Raw genomic sequence first — 22,867 nt, 5'->3', positions numbered from 1 at the left:
GGTGAACCAGTTGTGTTGTTAAGTCAACAGTGGTTACATGGTCATCATTAAACTAGCTATTTTAATTTCTACTGTATTCGAATTTTGCCATCTGTCACTGTGGGTATTACTATCCTGGGGTCTTGGATTGCCAGCATTGCACCATACCATAATGTCCCTGTCTAACTGCATCTCTACAATTTACCCCCATCCCAGTCTCAGGCCTATCGCATCAACATGCCAGATATAGCTTAATGCCTTAAGAGGCCGACAGATACTGGAGGCTGTCTTTGACCTCCTGTTGCAGTGTGTCATTGTATCTGTAGGAACCCCATTAAATCAAGAATCAGCCTACAATTAGCCTGCAGGCCTGACCTGAAAAGCTTGTTTGGTCTGTTCTTTCCCTTTTACTACAAACTGTTTCCCAAAGTCCACAAGTTATTTTCAGCTCACAATTCCCAGTTCACAGCTCCAGCCAAAATTGATTAGATTAGATTACTTACAGTGTGGAAACAGGCCCTTCGGCCCAACAAGTCCACACCGACCCGCCGAAGCGCAAACCACCCATACCCCTACATTTACCCCTTACCTAACACTACGGATAATTTAGCATGGCCAATTCACCTAACCTGCACATCTTTGGACTGTGGGAGGAAACCGGAGCACCCGGAGGAAACCCACGCAGACACGGGGAGAATGTGCAAACTCCACACAGTCAGTCGCCTAAAAACACTAAAAAAAATGAAAATTCAGTGAGAACTCTATCAATATATAAATGAATTAGAAACAAAGTTATTGGGAAAGTGTAGGAGTGTGGGGTTTATTGGGGGATCGCTCCTTAAAATAGCTGGGACAGGTACAACAACCACATTCTGTTCTGTTTGTTTCAAAGCAGACTTTGCCACAACATTTCAGAGTTCGCAATGTTGAATTGTGGCTATTTCTAAGTCTTTTCTTTATTTTTTCATGGGAGAAGGGTGTTGCTGGCAAGGCAGCATTGTTGCCCATCCCTAATTACCCTTGAACTGATCTGCTTGCTGGCAAATTGCTAAGCTACATGGCCATATTTCTAAAGGTCCGTGCATGGTGATCTGCGTGCTGATGCTATCCTCAGTATTGATTTCCAGTTCCAGACATCACTGCTATGCAGGGATGTCAGAGGTCTGCACAGAAGAAGAAACATTGAGGAAACTTGCATGTTTGAAAGGGCAGGTAAAAGTCGCCCACATTTCTTGGGTCTGGAGTCACGTGAGTGAGACAGAATGGCAGATTTCCTTTATTAAAGGATATTAGTGAACCAACTGGGCCTTCAGGAGTGGCTTCATGATCATCATGAATGAGTCTACATTTTATTTCCAGATTTATTAACTGAATTCTGCTCTACTGAGATATAAAACCATTTTCCAGAGCATTAATCTGGGCCTATGGATTTTTAGCCCAGTGACATTATCATTATACCACCAAAGGGAGGTCCATTTAGCTCAGTTGGGTGGATGGCTGGTTTGTGATGCGAATAATTTGGGTTCAATTCCTTCATCAGCTGAGGTTACTATGAAGGATTCTCCTCCCCACCAGTTGCCTTCCCTCTAAGGAGAGAGCAGCCCTATGGTCTGGTAAGACTATAGCAGCTTTACTCTGGGGACTCATTAGATCAGTTTACTGGATGGCTAGTTTGCAACACTGAGAGATGCCAACAGCATGTGTTCAATTTCTACTTTGGTTGAGGTTACAATAAAGGCCTGTTCTTCTCAATTGCTCTCTTCTCCTGAGATGTGGTGGCCCTCAGGGTAAACCACCATCAGTCAGCTCTCTCTTTAATGAGAGAACAGTCCTTTACACCAGCATTTTCCCATAAAGTACACACATGTAATCTCAATTGCTAGGTTTTTTTAATGTTCCGAATAGCTTGCATTTCAGATATAGGTTTGTCACTGAGCTGAGCGAGCAAACCTACATCCAGAACCTCAACCTGAGCTACAAATCTTCTCAAAACTCACTATCATACATTTCTTCAAGACGCCCTGTACATGTGCCGATATCTCACACTTCTTAAATTCCTGGCATAACTGCATTGCTTGAAAACTGCAAAACTATTGTCATGAGTCCAGCATAGTGCTGCTATGTGATTCACAGGAGTATTAAGAGATAATTATTTTGCATTTGGCAAGTAATGTTATAAGGCAATTGAGAATGGTGCATGTCATAAAGCAATCTATCTCAAGAATTCATTACAATACTCAAAGATACTATTTGAAAGTCCTTCAGCAATTTTAGTTAATATGTATATGAAACCTTGTGGTCTTATGGATTTGAAAACACTTCAATATCATTTATTCCATGAAATTTCTAGGGACTCAGCTGCTAAAGGGTGAGGGAAGGGAATGCACAAACCCCAAGCTTATTTTGGCGATGCAAAGTTTGGTTCCACTGGACACTGAATGATCATTGTTGCTGACTGAAGTTCCTAGGGAACTAGTGGGATACTGAAAGGAGCCCTTACCAAAATCTGTGCAGGACTGCAACACCAAAAGACATGGGAACTGCATTATAGGGACAGATGGACACCGGAGTCCTTAGTTCAGGCCTGCACCGATTATGGCAAAATTAAAGGAGATCTAACTGTTGCAGGGCATGTCATATCATCAGGGAATTCCTGCCGGTATCACAGGGGCTAATCCCATGGGTATTGAGGATGGTGAACTGGAAGGTTGCTCATGTTGTTCCCCTGTACAAGAAGGGTAGTAGGGATATTCCGGGTAACTACAGACCTGTGAGCCTGATGTTGGTGGTGGGAAAGTTGCTGGAGAGGGTACTGAGGGATAGAATCTGTTTATATTTAGAAAAGAATGGGCTTATCAGTAATAGGCAACATGGTTTTGTGCGGGGGAGGTCGTGCCTTACCAACTTAATAGAGTTATTTCAGGAAGTGACCAAGTTGATAGATGAAGGAAGGGCTGTTGATGCAACATGGTTTTGTGCGGGGGAGTCGTGCCTTACCAACTTAATAGAGTTTTTTCTGGAAGTGACCAAGTTGATAGATGAAGGAAGGGCTGTTGATGTCATATACATGGACTTTAGTAAGGCATTTGATAAGGTGTGCAGGGTGTTCTAGCGAGGTGGATAAAGAACTGGTTGAGCAACAGGAGACAGAGAGTAGGAGTTGAAGGGAGTTCCTCGAAATGGAGAAAGGTGACCAGTGGTGTTCCACAGGGATCAGTGCTGGGGCCACTGCTGTTTGTGATATATATAAATGATCTGGAAGAGGGCACTGTTGGTGTGATCAGCAAGTTTGCAAATGACACAAAGATTGGTGGAGTAGCAGAAAGCATAAGGGAATGTCAGAGAATATAGGAGGATATAGATAGTTTGGAGAGTTGGGCGGATACGTGGCAGATGGTTTTCAATCCAGTAAAATGTGAGGTGACGCATTTAGGCAAGTCTAATTCTACAGCGGATTATACAATGAACGGAAGAGCCTTGGGAAATGTTGATGGGCAGAAAGATCTGGGAGTGCAGGTCCATTGTACCATGAAGGTTGCTGCACAGGTGGATAGAGTGGTCAAGAAGGCATATAGTATGCTTGCCTTCATTGGACGGAGTATTGAGTATAAGAGCTGGCAAGTCATGTTAAAATTGTACAAGACATTGGTTCGGTCGCATTTAGAATACTGTGTACAGTTCTGGTTGCCACATTGCCAAAAGGATGTGGACACTTTGGAGAGTGTGTGGAGAAGGTTTACGAGAATGTTGCCTGGTATGGAAGGTGCTAGCTTTGAGGAGAGGTTGAGTAGGTTAGGTTTATTTTCACTAGAAAAAAAGGAGATTGAGGGGGGACCTGATTGATGTTTATAAAATCATGAAGAGTATAGGCAGAGTGGATAGAGACAAGCTTTTTCCCAGGGTGAAGGATTCAATAACGAGAGGTCACGGTTTCAAGGTGAGAGGTGGAAAGTTTAAGGGGGATACACGCGGCAAGTACTTCACACAGAGGGTGGTGGGTGTCTGGAACACGTTGCCAGCAGAGGTGGTAGAGGCAGGCACGGTAGATTCATTTAAGATGCGTCTGGACAGATACATGAGTAGGTGCGGAGCAGAGGGATACAGATGCTTAAGAATTGGACGACAGGTTTAAACAGTAGATTTGGATTGGCTCAGGCTTGAAGGGCTGTAAATTTTCTTTGTTCTTCTTTGTTCTTTGATCAGCAACTGAGCCCTTGCTGATATCTGAGGGAGCTGAGCTGTGACCACCGGCCAGTCCTCTGTGTGATGATTGGGGAAGGGGTGGCCTGTCTGCTCAGATGGAGGGAAATTTTGATTAAAGCAGTGAATCGTCAATAGACCTCATTGTCGGACCATCATTTCTGACACCATCCTGCCCAATTTAGATGAAGCAATATCTGTGGCAGGGGATAGTGGTAGTGTCACGGGACTGGTAAGCTAGAAGCCCAAGCTCATGTTCTAGGGACTTGAGTCTGCATTTCAGATGGTAAAATTTGAATTAAATTAAATCTAGAATTAAAAGGTACCCTAATGGCAACTGTGTAACCACCACCAGTTGTTAAAAACCCATCTGGTTCACCTAATGTCACTTAGGGAAGGAAATCAGCCATTTTCCTGGTCTGGCCTACACGTGATTCCAGACCATAACCAAGTGGTTGACTCTTAACTGTCCTCTGAAATAACCTAGAGAGTCAGTCAGTCCAAAAACAGTGGGGACTGGGAAACTGGCCTTGCCAGAGATGCCCATGTCCCAAATAAGAATGAGAATCGGCTTTTTAATTACATCATGAACTAATGGTTTTCCATAGCACAAAACAGCTGCTTGACTCTGCTGCAGTTTTACTGTCTTTGCTGTATGACAGTGGTCTTTAATTCTTCAAACCAATTCAGCAGAAAAGGAACCGGCACTGGAGCAGGTTAAATTCATTAGATGTTCAGTCGGAAACTTGTAATTATAATGAGCAATTACTGTGAAGATATTTTCAGCTGCTGTTGCTTTTCAAGTAAGCCACATCAAAAGTAACTCATTCTGCGGCTGGAAATTGACAAAAGGGATTACTGTGATCCCCAAGACTGGGATATGGTAGGAGCCAGAGAAAGGCCAGAGGTGTTTTCATCAAATATCTTTGAAAATGCTTAATTAGTGGAATGAGGAAACTGATAATGAACATTCAGAAAACACTGATTTAAAATGCTTATTCTCTAAGTGCATTCTGACTGTTTTATGAAGTAACAGTCACACTACATCAGTTCTAGACAATGGCCATCTCCAACAAGGGAGATTCTAACCACCTTTCCTTGACATTTAATATTGTCTGAATCACTGAATCCACCACTGTCAACTTCTTGCGATTTGCCATTAATCACATACTGAACTGGATCAATCATATAAATGCTGTGCCTATAAAAGCAAGTCAGAGGCTGGGAATTCTGCAACAATAACTCGCCTCCTGTCTCTCAATGTTTATCCATCATCTACAAGGCAAAAGTCAGAGTTATGATGGAATACTTCCCACTTGCCAGGAAGAATGCAGATCCAGTGAACACAAGAACCTCAACACCTCCCAGGATAAAACAGCCCACTTGATTGGCACTGCATCAACCATCTCTAGCATTCCCTCCTTCCACCAGCAATCCCAAGTGGCAGCAATGGGTACCATCTAAAAGACACATTGCAGTAGCTTACCAAACCTCCTTCAACAGCACCTTCCAAACCTATGCCCTCTACAACCAAGGGCAGCAGATGCATGGATGGCCATCACCTGCAAATTCCCCTCAAAGCATCCCGCCATCCTGATTTAGGATTATTCCTTTTATTCATTCATGGGATGTGCATGTTGCTGGCTAGGCCAGTATTTATCACACATGCCCAATTAGGGTGGCATGGTAGCTCACTAGTTAGCACTGCTGCCTCACAGCACTAGGGATCTAGGTTTGATTCCAGCCTTGGGTGACTGTCTGTGTGGATTTTGCACGTTCTCTCTGTGTCTGCGTGGGTTTTCTTTGGGTGCTCTGGTTTCCTCCCACAATCCAAAAATGTGCAGATTAGATGAATTAGATTAGATTACTTACATAATGGAAACAGGCCCTTTGGCCCAACAAGTCCACACCGACCCTCCGAAGAGTATCCCACCCAGACCCATTTCCCTCTGACTAATGCACCTAATACTACGGGCAATTTAGCATGGCCAATTCACCTAACCTGCACAACTTTGGACTGTGGAAGGAAACTGGAGCACCCGGAGGAAACCCATGCAGACACGGGGAGAATGTGCAAACTCCACACAGACAGTTGCCCGAGGCGGGAATTGAACCCAGGTCTCTGGCGCTGTGAGGCAGCAGTGCTAACCACTGTGACACCGTGCCGCCAAACTAAATTGCCTGTTGTGTTCAGGGATGCGTAGGTTAGGTGCATTAGTCAGGGGTAAATACAGGGTAGGGGGAATGGGTCTGGGAGGGCTACCCTTTGGAGGGTTGGTGTGGATTTGTTGGGCTGAATGGCCTGTTTCCACACTTTAGGAATTCTATTAATTTTTCTGGAGATGCCTTTTTGAACTGCTGCAATCTTTGAGGTGCAGGAATATGTACAGTGCTCATAGGGATGGAGATTTGCAAGATTTTGACCCAGTGACAGTAAAGGAATGTCAATATAGTTCCAGGTTAAGATAGTATGTGTTGTATCTGAGGAGTTGTGAATGGTGTTGAACATTGTGCAACCATCAGTGACCATTTCCCCTACTGATCCTTTGATGAAAGTCTTGATGAAACAGCTGTAGATGGTTGCGTTTCGGATGCTACCTTGAGACATTCCTGCTGTAGTGTCCTGGGGCTGTGATGATTGACATCCAACAACTATCTTCCCTTGTGCTAGGTATGATTCTAACCAGCAGAGAGTTTCCCCCCAACTTCCATTGAATGTAATTTTGCTAGGGGTCTTCAATGCTACACCTCAGTGTTACTCTCATCTCCCCTTTGTAGTTCTGGTCTTTTGTCCTTCATTAGACCAAAGTTGTAATCAAGTCAGGAACTGAGTGTCTGTGGTGAAAACCAAATTGAGTATCAATGAGCAGGCTAATCCTTTGGAAGTACCACTTGATAAGACTGTTTATGATCCCTTCCATCATTTCACTGATGATAGAGAGTAAACTGATAGGGTGGTAATTGGATGGGTTGCATTTGTCCACTTCTTATGCACGTGACATACCTGGGCAATTTTCCACATTGTCAAGTAGATACTAGTATTGTGATCTACTGGAATAGTTTGGTGAGTTGCAGCTAGTTCTGAGATCAAGTCTTTCATATGATTGCCAGATATTGTTATTCCTTCACTTTTGTTGAATCAATATCATGGAAATTCCCGAACAGCACTCTGAGTGTACCCACACCAGATGAATGTAATGGTTCAAGAAGGTAGCTTACCATCACTCTCGCCAGAGCTGTTAGGTTGGACAAAAGTATTGGCCTTGCCAGTGCTTTTCACATAGAATGTAAGAGGAATGAAGAACAAGGATTTTCAACACTGCACCACTAATGGCCATTCCATCATCATGTAGGTCCTCACTTAAATTCCCTCCCCAAACCACACTGCCTCTCTTCTGTTTTAAAGACCTTCCTTAAAGTCTATCTTTTTGAGCAAGCATTTGGCCACCTGTCCTAATATCTCCTGTGAGACTTTCTGTCAAATGTTCTTTCATAGCCCCACTATGAAGTGAGACTGCACTGACACGTGATGCCTTTCTAAGCTTAAAAACCATTTTCCTCTACACATTCTATTAATATCACAAAGTATGGTGCCAGAAAAGCACAGCAGGTCAGGCAGCATCCGAGGAGCAGGAGAGTTGACCTTTCAGGCATAAGCTGTTCATCGTTCCTGATGAAGGGTTTTTGCCTGAAACGGCCCTGATCTCCAGCATCTGCAGTCCTCACTTTCTCACATTTTATATATATATATAATATATCTGTCAAATGCCTCTTAAATGTTGCTCTGGCACCTGCCTCCACCACCTCCTCTGGCTGTGCATTCTGTGCACTTATCACCCTCTGTGTAAAAACTAGCCTATCACATTTCCTTTAAACGTTCCCTCATAATTGACATTCCTACCCAGGAATAAAGATTCCAACTATCCATTCTATCCATGCCTTTCATAATTTTGTAAACTTTTATCAGGTCAGCCTCGCCCTTCGACACACAAGTGAAAACAAACCAGGTTTGTCAAATCTCTCCTCATAGCTTATACACTCCAAATGAGGTAACATCCTGGTAAACCTTTTCTATATCCTCTCCAAGACCTCCACATCCTTCTGGTCTGAAGTACGGTGACCAGAACTGTACACAAGCACCTTGAAATGTTTTCATAGACTGAATGAGACATAGAAATAGTAGTAAAAGGAATTATCAAATAACAACAAGAGTGTCAAATCCTTAAATCTTTAGTAATACAATTTTAACAATTTTTTCTAAAACTATAGTAGACTGTTACTATAGCTTTTACAACATCCCACAATGTATGAATCATTGTTTTTTTGGAGTAAGCTGGTGTGAATAGTTGTTGGCTACATTGATATTTAAGTATCAGGAAGGTTTATGCTTTCAATTTTATTCTAGTGTGGCCTCACTTACAGCTTTCATGATGGTATTATATTATTAGTGTAACTATGGACCCTGACTATATTTCCATGCAGCCTGCAGCAAAAATGTCAATACTGTTCCCCTTGGTGACAGGTGTCATTGTTAGTTGCAATAGAAAAATTGAACGAAGCACTTTTCCTACACTGCTCCTTTGGGAACTAGGCAGATATTGTATTGTAATGTGTAATATTGTGATTTATTCATTCTATATTCTATACCTGACACATTATGTTGTGTGTTGATCTCTTTCCACATTTAGTCGGAGACATCAGCACAGTCTGACTGTACAAAAGCTGAGTATGGACTTTAAACATCTATTGTATGAATGTGTCGAGCCCAAACTATACCATTGTATGAAGGAGACATTTACAAATGCCTGCATTCTCGTACACAATAGGACTGGTGTTATAATTCCTTCACTGAAATAGAATATCATTTGCAAAATCCTCTGAATGCTGAAGTAATCCTCAGTTTTCACAATTTGCATCTTCTTATAGCATCAGCAAAAAAAAAGAATTGTGTGATTCGCTGGAACAAAAGGAAAATATGTTGTCAAAAGAGATTTTCCCCATTCTAGAAATGTAGGAATAAAAGGGGTGGGGGAGCTGCTATTGAATCCCTTGAGCCTGCTCTGCTATTCAATTAGTTTATGTCAGATCTTTCCCTCAACTGCATTCACTCTCCTTGGTTCCATGTTCCTAACAGAAAGTAATGATATCAGTCTAGAAAGTGTCAATTGTTCCCACATTCATGGTATTTTGGAGGACAGAACTCCAGGTTCTTTCCTCCATGTGAGAAAATATTTTATGAATTATCTACTTTCAGTCTAGCTGTCCTCTGTTTAATCATAACTTTTGGAATTAATTAAAAATAATTGTCACATAGATGTTAGCTTAATTCAACTGCCTCAATAAGTGATTCCAAACCTTTCATTTTTATTCACTGTCTGATTTGGCTCAATTCCCACTCATGTGTGGTTGTCCCTCAATGATTTTTGGCAACCACACTGCACCTCACTTCCTTTCTATAAGTTGTTTCATGTTGTTTGTGGAATGTGTGCTTGTCATTGGAGCCACAATGAATAAGACCTTCAACCTTGCACACTTTAACTGTAACTAACTGTGACTATCGGCAAAGTGGTCTGTGGAAAGACTCTTAGAATCAACAAATTAACATAAAGGTAAATAACAATTGGAAATGCGTCTGCTTTTCGATGGCAACTGACATGGATTTCTTACATGTTTGTCCAATAATGGCTGTCTTTTGTTTTGAGAAATGACTAATTCAGTAGATAAAGGGAGTACAGTTGATAATACGTACATGGATTTGAAGAAATGGTTCAATAAACTGACCCAGAGGTCTCTCCAGTAAATTTGGATGACTCTGTTCCAAGAGGAAGTGATACAATACCAATGGAAAAGGGGCTAATTGGTCAATAGAAAAGTATGAGACATTTTCCCAGAGTGGAGGGATCAATTGCTAGGATACACAAGTTTAAGGTGCAGGTGCGTGGTGGTGGTGGTGGGGGGGGGGGGGGGGGGGGTGAAGTTTAAAAGACATGTGCAAGGCAAGTTTTTCACACGAAGTATGGTGAGTGCCTGGATTACATTGCCAGAGGAGGTGGTGCAAGCAGCATTCAAGAAGCATCTGGATAAATACATAAATAGGACGGGGAGGGATACGGATCCTGTAAGTGAAGATAGTTTTAGTATGGAAGGGCAAAATGTGTCAGTGCAGGCTTAGCGGGCCAAAGGGTCTTTTCTGTGCTATATTGTTCTTTGTTCAATGAGTTAGAGTAAATGGATATTGCTCATAATTGGAGAAGGTTAATGCTGGCTCCACTTCTGACTTAGTGTAGGCAAAGCAATCTTAAAATTTGCCTATGACACCAAAGTATTGAATCAAGCAGTGAGAAAGGCAGTAAAAAAAGGTCACAAGTGTAGCTTAGTGAAATGGACAATGAGGTGATGAACGCAATATAAATGTGTGTAAGTATGAGGAAAACAAGGAATAGGACCAGATACTCAACTAAAAGATTGAAATGAAGAGAACAGGCCATGAATTCAGATACGTAGTTCCATGCAAGTACTGGTCAACAAAGCCACTAAAATGACCAACATCATGTCTGTTCTCCATGTTACACAGAGGATAACAAAGCACTGGTGAAAGTGAAAAAAAATCTACAGGAATGATAACTATAAGGCAAGAACAAGTCAGCAGGGGCTGTAGAGTAAGATGGTGATGATCTAGTAGAGAGCTTGCAAAATATGAAAGGGGTTGATAGGGTAAGTGTAGAGGAGATGTTTGCACTAGTAATCAAGATCAGAATTAGAGTTCACAAAAATGACTTCGTCAATAATAAGTCTATACACAAAGGGTAAATAGAATGTAAATAGATGGTAAATATCCTAACACGCAGTCCAAATTTGGAATTTTTACTTCAGATGCACTGACTTAGGAACTGACCACTTACAACCCAAATGTAGAAGCAGCAGAAAAGAATAGGTGGCCAGGGTGCAGCATACAAAACTATCATTTTTTTCTGAATTATCGAGCTGGTCATTCCCTAGTATTTTCTTAGATGGCTCAGAATCATATTTTAATTGATAACACTCCTCTGATTGGCTTTTCACTACTTTAAATATACTAAATAAATGCAAGTTGTTGTAACTTATGTCCCTTTTTAAATGAGGGATTGTGTTGTCGACATGTTTGGAGGAGGAGTTTAAACTGTTTGCTCTGTGAAAAAGATGAGACAAAGGATGGATATTATAACTGGACAGTTCAGTGCAAGTGTAGTGTACAGTCATAAAGCCTGACAGAGGACTCCTCAGACCAAGCACATAGCAAAATCTTGCAGGAGATGAAAGGTGGGTCCAAAGAATAATGAAAGAAAGTGATCTGTGTTATCTTTATATGGAAAACTAGGACCTGCAGTTTTTCAGAAATAAATACCAAGGTGTAGATAAGGGGAAATTTTGCAGCTTGCTTGCTGGATTTATTCAGTTCTAATCCATGTTGCGATCCGAAACCTCAACCCATAAACTATTGACCTTTAAAGACAAATGCGTCAAAAGGAGATAGCAGATTAAAAGGTTACAAATCACTTGCCAGCAACAGCTCCAAACATGAATTTTTAACTGACTCAAGTGCTTAAAGAGGTTTATCATGTCAGCCAGTAAGCATAAGGCTGCTGCTTCTTTGCTGGCAGTTTATCTCTTGACCATCGACCAGGCACAAAGAAGAAAGAAGGTTGGATCGATACAGTCATGAAATCTTAAAAGCAAGAGCCAAAAAGTTGATTAATATTCAGCTTGGTGTCTGTGAGATCGGGATTACAAGCTGATATGATACAAGAAGTATTTAGTGGAGAGGCAATGTGGCTAGATGAGGACGTTATATTCAGGATTTCCGGTGAAAAAGGACAAACAGCTTGAGAACTGCAGCTGATGCTGAAAAGATTCAGAATGTTATGAGATTCTCACCCTGAGACCTGAAGGTAATAATAGATCAAAAAAGTTGATCCTTTTTTTTTAGTCCACTCACGGGACGTGGGTGTTACTGGCTGGCCAGCATTTATTGCCCGTCCCTAGTTGCTCTTGAGAAGATGGTGGTGAACTGAGTCTTTGAACTGCTGCAGCTCTCATTCGGCAGCCATTAGGGAAGGAAACTGCATAATAACGACACCAGACGATTTCAGTCATTTGGAAAATGTCTTCAAACAGCGAAGAATCTAATATTTATAAATATGATGAAATAACAAGGATCAAACAGTGGGAGCTATCATTACAGACATAAAAGATAGAATCAAGAATCAGAATAGAAAAGAGTCAAGTGACTGGCTTCTAAGTGGAATGCTTATGCAAAATTCTGTAGATGAAATGGAGTGATTAAATAACAAAGGTGACATCTGGGAACAATTCCAATTGTAGTTGGCAATTGAAACTTCATACAAGCAAACTAAAACTGCACTTTCTCAGCAGCTGCAACACTGTAGCCTGTACGCTGTTCTGTTACCTTGATGCACTTGTATTGTACGATCTGCCTCTAAAGCACATAAGACAACAATATTCACTGTACCTTTGTACACATGACAGTAATTAATCAAACCAAACAAAGTAGAACTTAGTGCAATGCTAGTTCAATAATTCTCTAGAGCTGAGTTGCCGACCTTGGTGTCATTGCTAGTGGTAACTTAGTTGCGTCTAGAAAGAGATAATGGAGAACAAGTAAACCAAGAATAATGGTGTGAACTTTTCAGCTGTCATCTGAAAAGTGACATTGCCAGAAGCCCGGGATTATTGGTTCACCTTCTCCCCAAATGAATAGTATATAGCATTTTGCGAGCCTAATGGGGAGAAAGCAATTATAAATAAGGACTATAGGAAATATACAGGGAAGGAAGGAAATACCAAAGCAATAATTTTCCCTGAAGGTTACAGTTATTGTGACCTTTTATTTTTCTGTGTCTGTGTTAATTTAAAATTTGAAGTGACCTGAAAAAGAAGCAAAGGTGAAGTAAGGGAAAAAAAGTCTCTTTCACTCATTGTGTAGTTGGGGTATGGAATACTCTGGCTGGATGTGTGGTGGAGGCAGTTCAACTGAAGCAATCTAGAGGGCCTTGAATTATTATTTCGATAGAGTAGTGTGCAAGGGTATGGGAGAAAGCAGGAGTTTCGCACTGGGTAATGATGCTCATTTAATGAACTGGTGTGGGTACGATGGGATGAATCTCCTTCTGTGCTATAACACTTTTTAGATGTATTAGATTACTTACAGTGTGGAAACAGGCCCTTCGGCCCAACAAGTCCACACTGACCCATTCCCCTACATTTACCCCTTCACCTAACACTATGGGCAATTTAGCACGGCCAATTCACCTAACCTGCACATTTTTGGACTGTGGGAGGAAACCAGAGTACCCGGAGGAAACCCACACAGACACGGGGAAGATGTGCAAACTCCACACAGACAGTTGCCTGAGGCGGGAAATGAACCGGGTCTCTGGCGCTGTGAGGCAGCAGTGCTAACCACTGTGCCACCGTGCTGCCCTCTGTAATTCCGGCTATAAAAATGGTGATGGAGATATGATGGTGCCAGCCTATTTTATAAAATTATGGTTTGCAGAATTGTGATCAACAGACATGTGCACATATACAATGTATGTCAGCGCTGAACAAAGAAATGGATATGAGAGTTGAAAAATGTGGTGCTGGAAAAACACAGCAGGCCAGGCAGCATCCGAAGAGCAGGAGAATCGACGTTTCGGGCATAAGCCCTTCTTCAGGAATGAGGAATTCCTGTTGTGTTTTTCCAGCACCACATTTTTCAACTCTGGTACTCCAACATCTGTAGTCCTCACTTTCTCCAAAGAAATGGATACGACCAATCTCCTTTCTCATTAGCAGTTTTTCATTCACACCAAAAAATTGCCAACTCCATAACCTGCTGTTAATCTCCTTGTGAAGAATGCATCACCTCTGTGACTCAGGAACTCCTGATGTGTATGACACTTGCTTCCATGATGCTGGAGAGGAAGACAGTGGGCAAAGAAGGTGCACAATTTGCTGTCCTTTGTTTTCCCTATGTCAATAATGTCTGCACTGCTTGGCTATGTTCATTGGATGAATGTACAAAATAGTTTGTGAAATATGCTACATGGAATGGAGTAGCTGGTTTCAGTTGATAGTAAGATTGTTTGGAGCATTAACCTGGCATAAACCAGTGGGGTTGAATTGCCTGTTGCTCTGAATGAAAATTCAATGTTGTTGTTAGTAATTATCTTTGAATGATTTATTGTTTGACCTTCTTTGATTTTTCAGTTGCCTTCAGAAAATTTGCACTGTCTTTCTCCAGCGTGAAAAATGGGATTCGAGAAGGTTATAGTTGATGGTCTGATAAGATTGAAGAGAAACACAATTTCAGGTTCAGACAATTCCACCTGAAGATGTAAACAAATATGGGCAAGGAAATTTGGCAAGCGTTAGGTTAGAATCTTCATATTTTACAGGATTTGAGCATGATGCTGAATGATTGCAAGAAAACTAGCGTCATACTATTACTGAAAAACAAAATACAACCAAGTAACTACAGCGATCATAAATTACAGTTTAATGTCAAGACCAAAGGTTCCTAGGATCTATCATTAGCGACACAGTAAGTGAGCACTTGAAAACATGTAAGCTGACTGTAGAAAGTCAATATGGCTTTGAAGAAATTAGTCAAGCCTAACTAGCTTAAACTGAGTCTTTCAGGAGTCACTAAGGCTCAATGTTGACAAGACTCAATGATCCTGTAGGAACTATTTAATAACATTCTGCAAAGGAACTAAATAGCTGCAACAGATTGTTGAATTGGCAAATATATGGCATGGATAGTAAACTATTAATGAGATTGGAACGTGGTCATGCCCATTTTTGTACGCAGCTGATGGCATTCAGAAACCAACATGAGTGCATGTTGGTTTTTTAAAAATTCATTCACAACATGAGGGTGTCACTGGCTAGGCCAGCAATTATTGCCCATCCCTAATTTTCCTGAGGGCAGTTCAAAGTCAACCACATTACTTTGCGTCTGGAGTCACATTTAGGCCAGACCAGATAAGGATAGCAGTTTCCTTCCCTCAAGGACATTAGTGAACCATATGGGTTTTTTTCCCAACAATCAACAATGAATACATGGCCATCATTAGGCTCATAATTCCATATTTTGTTTTACTGAACTCAAATTCCACATCTGCCATTTTTGGTATCGAACCTGGGTGTCCAGGATATAAACTGAGTCTCTGGGTCTCTTAGTGCGGTACAGTGGCTCAGTGGTTAGTACTGCTGCCTCACAGCACCAGGACCCAGTATTGAGTACAGGAGTTGGGAGGTCATGTTGCGGCTGTACAGGACATTGGTTAGGCCACTGTTGGAATATTGCATGCAGTTCTGGTTTCCTTCCTATCGGAAAGATGTTGTGAAACTTGAAAGGGTTCAGAAAAGATTTACAAGGATGTTGCCAGAGTTGGAGGATTTGAGCTATAAAGAGAAGCTGAACAGGCTGGGGCTGTTTTCCCTGCAGCATGAGAGGCTGAGGGGTGACCTTGTAGAGGTTTACAAAATTATGATAGGGTAAATAAACAAATTCTTTTCCCTGGGGTTGGGGAGTCCAGAACTAAAGGGCATAGGTTCAGGGTGAGAGGGGAAAGATATAAAAGAGACCCAAGGGCAGCTTTTTTACGCAGAGGGTGGTACATGTATGGAATGAGCTGCCAGAGGAAGTGGTGGAGGCTGGTACAATTGCAACATTTAAGAGGCATTTGAATGGGTATATGAATAGGAAGGGTTTGGAGGGATATGGACCGGCTGCTGGCAGGTGGGACTAGATTGGGTTGGGATATCTGGTCGGCATAGACGAGTTGGACCGAAGGGTCTGTTTCCATGCTGTACATCTCTATGACTCTTTGATTCTATGACCCGGGTTCGATTCTAGCCATGGGCAACTGTCTGTGTGGAGTTTGCATATTCTCACCATGTCTGCGTGGGTTCCTCTGGGTGCTCCAGTTTCCTCCCATAATCCAAAGGTGTGCAAGTTAGGTGAATTGACCATGCTAAGTTGCCCATGGTGTTCAGGGATGTATAGGTTGGGTGCATTAGTCAGGGGTAAGTGTAGAAAAATGGGGAATGGTTTGGGTGGGATACTATATGACACTATATGACAGTTCAGCGAGAATACCATGAGACCATTGCCTGCCCCTCTGCACACGTCTGTCATAAAACCTACTTGATGCTGTATTGGCAAAGGGGTTGGCATTCACACACCTAATCTCTATGTAGCATATGCAGAGTGGACAGACCATGACATCGGATCAGTGGACACCACTGACTTGTTACCACCATTATGTCATCCTGGAACTCACCAGCTCCACCCAATATTCCTTACTTCACCTGAAACAGCTGAACACAATGTCAGCTGCAGGAAGGACAACTACACCTCTCCCAACATTATCCCCACTCAAACTATTAAATGGGAACAACAACTATTTACAGATTTGTTGTTAGTTCATCTGGTTGCTTTGTGAATTACACAAGAGTTTTGTGTTTTCCAAAATCATTTCAGGTTTTAAAACTTGAGCCACCATCTACAAAGGCTCTTTAAGCAGCTAATCTGTTCTGGACAGATTTTAGGAAAGCTGCATCATTTCAAGAGTCCCTTTGCTAGGATACTAGGTACTCAGTAACATGAATTCAGAAGAAAAGGGATCATTGATTTAAAAATGTTAATGCTGTTCCTTTCTCCACAGAAGCTGCCAGACCTGCTGAGTTTCTTCAGCACTTTCTGTTTTTATATCAGAACTCAGGTATCCACAGATTTTGCCTTTATTTTGAATAATAGTCTCAACTTACACTTCAGTATTAAGATATTGACTGGAAGTGGAGTCATCGGCCATCAGACACTACGTTGTGGTTGGCGCCACGGGTGTTCTGATGGAGTTGATCAGAATCTCATTGCTGAAAAGGATGCTTACCAGGATCTATGTCCAACCCTCAACCAATTCAGTGCTGGGCCACTCCACACTATGTGGCAATCAACACAGGGATTCTTGTAGATTTCTCAATTTGCCAACCATTTTCTTGTGTATGCCCTTCAGCCTTCTCTGTAGCCAGCTCAACTGAAGTCTTCAGAGCTCTCTACAGGCAAATGCATGTTTGATAACAGCTTCTGGGAAGCTGTCCTTGCCCTTGCTCTGGCTTCATCCCACCTCTGGGGATACGTGCAGAGTCAGTCTCTGTCAATATTGTCCTCCATTCCCTGACCCAAAGCTGAGTCTATGGTGAGGGTAGGAGGGGAGGAAAGCAAGAGATGCATATTTCCACCATCTGCAACTTATACATCAGAACACAGCATGGGTTCAGTTGAACTGTGATGTGATGTAAGGATTTAGTATGAGGATAATGTCTTCATCAATATTTTCAGCTAAGTCATTGACCACATGGCCTCAGAAATTGTTGTTTCAATAATGACCAGGATTGTCTTCTCTGTGAGGTGGAAATGTGTGGGAGTACCTATCCCACTTTGGGGGGCTCCTGCTACCTCTGGTGTTATAGTACCTTTGCCAGTTAGTGAAAGGACCTCTGTCTGAGTGCCATGCAATGTGTTTTGGTGGTGAGGCTGCCATGCATTGTCAATGTATATAAGCTGTGAGGTGTTGCAGCAGTTAGTGAGCATGGGTGAGATAATGGAGCAAGGCTGCGCAGAGTAAGACAGGATGCTGGAAGAGTGAGATGTGAAAGTGGAACTTTGGAGAGGTGTGATCAGAGTCCTTTTGCATACTAGGCAGCCAGTGAAATGACAGCAAGAGAAGGAGTCTTTGGACTCAAACATTAATTGTTTATTTCTCCACAGATCACACCAGATTGCTGAGGTTTTTCAGCTCTTTCTGTTTTTCTTTTGATCAGCAGCATCCCTAGTATTTTGCTTTGTGTGTGAAGGTGTGGGGAAGCATATAATTGTGAAGGATGAGATTTGAGTAATAGGCATTGTTGGTTGGTGACTGATAAAGTTGGGATGAATTGAGGACGTGTTGACACTAGTGGTTTGGTTTGAATAATTAGAAAAATGGATGCGAATTATCCTTCCCTATAAAAGCAGACAGGTTTGCTAGCACAGAGTGGGAGCACAGATTAGAGGTGACAAAGCCAGAGTACTAAATCTAGAATATAGTAGATGTGGAATGTCTCTGGTACATACAAACCATGAATTAGCAATAGGAGTAGACCACTGTACCCCCAAGCCTGTTCTGTCATCCAGTAAAATGGTCGATCTGCTTAGTACGTTATCCAGCTTACCTCTGGTAATCTTTCACCCATTGTTTATCAAAAACCAAGCTATCTTTGCTGTAAAACTGTTTAAAGACTCTGCTTTCACCACCATTTGAAGAAGAGAGTGACAAAGACTCATGACCTTCTATGAGGAAAAGCTGTTCCATATCTCTCTCTTAAATGTGTGACATCTTATTTTTAGACAGTGAGTCAGAGTTCTTGATTGTCCCACAAAAGGAAACCTCCTTTTCACATCCATCCTGTCAAAATCTCTTGGCTCTTATCTTTCAACCAAGGCTCCTCTTACCCTTCTAAACTGTAATGGTTACAAACATAGCTGATCCAACCTTTCCTCATAAGATAACCGGTCCATTCCAGATATTAATTTCATAAACCTTCCCGAAACTGCATTTATATCTTTCCTTAAATAAGGAGACCAATATGGTTCATAGTACTCCATTTGGTTTCCCCAGTGTCCTGGATAATTGAGGCATAACCTCCCCACTTCTGTATTCAATTCCCCTTGCAACAAATGATAACATTCTATTAGCTTTCCTAATTAGTTGTTATAACTAAATACTAACATTCTGTGATTCATGCACAGGGACACACAGTTCTGTCTGCTTCTGAGAGCACAGCAATCTCTTATTTATTCGGTTTTTAAAATTCTTCCTGACAAAATAGACAATTCCGAATTTTCCCACGCAATATTTCATTTGTCAGATCTTTGGTCACTCACTTACCTTTTAGAGCCTCCACAGACCCACTTCACAACTTACTTTCCTGCTTCTCTTTGCGTCATCGGCAAATTTAGCAACTAGTCATACCCTCAGTCCCTTCATTGAAGTCATATATAGAAATGGTAAAAATGTTAAGGCTCCAGCACTGATCCCTGTTGGGCATTAATTATTACATTTTGCCAACTGAAACGGACCTATTTATGCCGACCCTCTGGGCTGAATTTTCCTAAAATTTGGTTAAGTGTCTATCTCAGGGAATTTCTGGGAGGTTCCTGTCTGTGAGTTCTTCTGAGTTGAGTCTTCTCATGCTATTTGGCACTGCCGTTCTCTGCAGTATATGCCTACAATACTGCACTGCACTCATCAGTGCTGGGCTCATCATTACTAGGATCCCTCCTGTGCCATATTTAAAGTTCTCCGGTGCAACAGTTCAAATGCTGTAAGCCAAGAGTAGCCCTCCATAGTGGGAAGTATAGCCCCAGAGATTGAGCTACACTGGCACCAGCTTTGCCAACAGGGATTTGACTATCCTGGCAGGAGGGCTGGTGGAAAGGAGAATCCTCCTTTTTCCTCAGGAACACCAGAAGACACCAGGCACCAGACCCTGCCAGTCTGGTCTGAAGTTGTCACCCGGATCAGTGCCATTTCCAAGGTCCAGAGCAATGCACAGCAAAGCCATCAGGTTAATGAACTTCTGCACTCAGTGGTAATTGCTACCATCTTCGCTTTGCCAGCTTACACTCACCCTAACTCCACTACCGTACCTACAATCACCAAGCATTAGGGTCTACCACTCTCAGTATTGCATGTAGTGTCATTTCCCCAATGGCTGTCACCTCAGACTCCTAATCCTCTTGCCTCTGCTCTTCCTACTCATCCACTCAGGCCACCTCACCAACTTGAGCCAGGAGACCTGGGTTCAAGTCCTACTTGCCGTACAAGTGTACAATAACATCTGTGAATAGGTCAATTGTAAAATATCGACATTAAAACATGGGCAACAGGGGTTCAAGAAGCAACCCGCCTTCTGAACAGCAGTCAGAATGAACTTGCCAGCCACAATCACATTCCCTGAATGAAAAGAAATTCAGTGACCTCAATGTCTAGGTCATTTCTGTTCCTAACAATCTGTGAAAACAATGATAATGCTTTTGTTGTTTCCTTGCTTAGTTTGAGAGTGATTGCTGTTATGCCACATTCAAGAAAACAAGCAAAGAATCTTTCATTGTTTTTTCATAGATGAAGAAGTTTGGCTAATTTTTGAAGTAATACAATCTGGACATAAGAATTGCAGGTGAAACCAAAATCTGGATAGATATTTGTTAAGAGAGAAAAGAAATCACAAGGAAATATAAAGGTCCAAGTGGAAATCATTAAAATGTACCTTGCAGGCACAAACTGTATGGAAAGACCAACTTCATCAAAAGAGTTATTGAATATAAAAAGGAAAGCAGCATTACTTCACAGAGCGCTGATCAAAGGTTACTTGCAATGTTTTCTTAGGAGTGGGACACTCACTGTGGACAGTTTCACTTGACGTTCTTTGGACTGGATCAATGTTTTAACAAGGTGAATCAAAACACCAACTCTGAAATAAGCCGTGGTTTGATAAAGATCAGAAATGCAGTCAGACCTTTCATAATACGAGAAATGTCATCTGAATCTGCATTTAGGTTTCATGCTTTTTATCCACTAGAAATACCTCATGCCAGTCAAGGCTGAATAATTGCTTTGAATGTACCATTGTCTCAATATAATAGCTGAAAATGTGTTGCTGGAGAAGCGCAGCAGGTCAGGCAGCATCCAGGGAACAGGAGAATCGACGTTTCGGGCATAAGCCCTTCTTCAGGAATGAGCCTCCTGTTCCCTGGATGATGCCTGACCTGCTGCGCTTCTCCAGCAACACATTTTCAGCTCTGATCTCCAGCATCTGCAGACCTCACTTTCTCCTCTCAATATAATAGGTCAATCTGACACCAACTAAAATTATGCAAGTATCATTGTACTTTTGCTTCAGATTTTCTCTATCAGATGTTTAACACTGCCTGTCAGAGATATCTGAATTAGAATTTAATAATACATAGGAATTGCCAAATTACCAAACATCAAGGTCCATCTAACTCACTTTCTACCATCTAGGTATTCACATGATTTAATGATAGTGGATTTGTTGGCTAATCATTACAGTTAATTATAGTGTCATACAGATGTACAGCATGGAAACAGACCCTTCGGTCCAACCTGTCCATGCTGACCAGATATCTCAATCCAATCTAGTCCCACCTGCCAGCACCCGGCCCATATCCCTCCAAACCCTTCCCATTCATATACCCATCCAAATGCCTCTTAAATGTTGCAATTGTACCAGCCTCCACCACTTCCTCTGGCAGCTCATTCAATACCCATACCACCCTCTGTGTGAAAAAGCTGCCCTTAGGTCTCTTTTATATCTTTCCCCTCTCACCCTAAACCTATGCCCTCTAGTTCTGGACTCCCCCACCCCAGGGAAAAGACTTTGTCTATTTACCCTATCCATACCCCTCATAATTTTGTAAACCTCTACAAGGTCACCCCACAGCCTCTGACGCTCCATGGACAACAGCCCCAGCCTGTTCAGCCTCTCCCTATAGCTCAAATCCTCCAACCCTGGCAACATCCTTGTAAATCATTTCTGAAACCTTTCAAGTTTCACAACAACTTTCTGATAGGAAGTAGACCAGAATTGCACACAATGATCCAACAGTGGCCTAACCAATATCCTGTACAGCCGCAACATGTCTCTTTGTTCAGCAACACTCCCGAGGACCTTACCATTAAGTGTATAAGTCCTACTAAGATTTGCTTTCCCAAAATGCAGCACCTCGCATTTATCTGAATTAAACTCCATCTGCCATTTCTCAGCCCATTGGCCCATCTGGTCAAGATCCTGTTGTAATCTGAGGTAACCCTCTTCGCTGTCCACTACACCTCCAATTTTGGTGTCACCTGCAAACTTACTAACTGTACCTCTTATGCTCGCATCCAAATCATTTATGTAAATGACAACAAGTAGAAGACTCAGCACCGATCCTTGTGGCACTCCACTGGTCACAGGCCTCCAGTATGAAAAACAACCCTCCACCATCACCACCCTCTGTCTTCTACCTTTGTGCCAGTTCTGTATCCAAATGGCTAGTTCTCTCTGTATTCCGTGAGATCTAACTATGCTAATCTGTCTCCCATGGGAAACCTTGTCGAATACCTTACTGAAGTCCATATAGATCACATCTACTGCTCTGCCCACATCAATCCTCTTTGTTACTTCTTCAAAAAACTCAATCAAGTTTGTGAGACATGATTCCCACGCAAAAAGCCATGTTGACTATCCCTAATCAGTCCTTGCCTTTCCAAATACATGTACATCCTGTCCCTCAGTATTCCCTCCAACAACTTGCCCACCACCAACGTCAGGCTCACTGGTCTATAGTTCCCTGGCTTGTCCTTACCATCCTTATTAAACAGTGGCACCATGTTAGCCAACCTCCAGTCTTCCGACACCTCACCTGTGTCTATCAGTGATACAAATATCTCAGCAACAGGCCCAGCAATCACTTTTCAACCTTCCCACAGAGTTCTAGGGTACACCTGATCAGGCCCTGGGGATTTATCCGCCTTTATGCATTTCAAGACATCCAGCACTTCCTCCTCTGTAATATGCAAGGTGTAATATGCAC

The sequence above is a fragment of the Chiloscyllium plagiosum genome, unplaced genomic scaffold (assembly GCF_037043375.1).
Source record: "Chiloscyllium plagiosum isolate Xiang-an unplaced genomic scaffold, Cpla_swu_hap1 HiC_scaffold_18, whole genome shotgun sequence".
Taxonomy (NCBI): Eukaryota; Metazoa; Chordata; class Chondrichthyes; order Orectolobiformes; family Hemiscylliidae; genus Chiloscyllium; species Chiloscyllium plagiosum.
The sequence above is the reverse complement of the archived record's forward strand: the minus strand, read 5'-3'. Positions refer to the sequence as shown.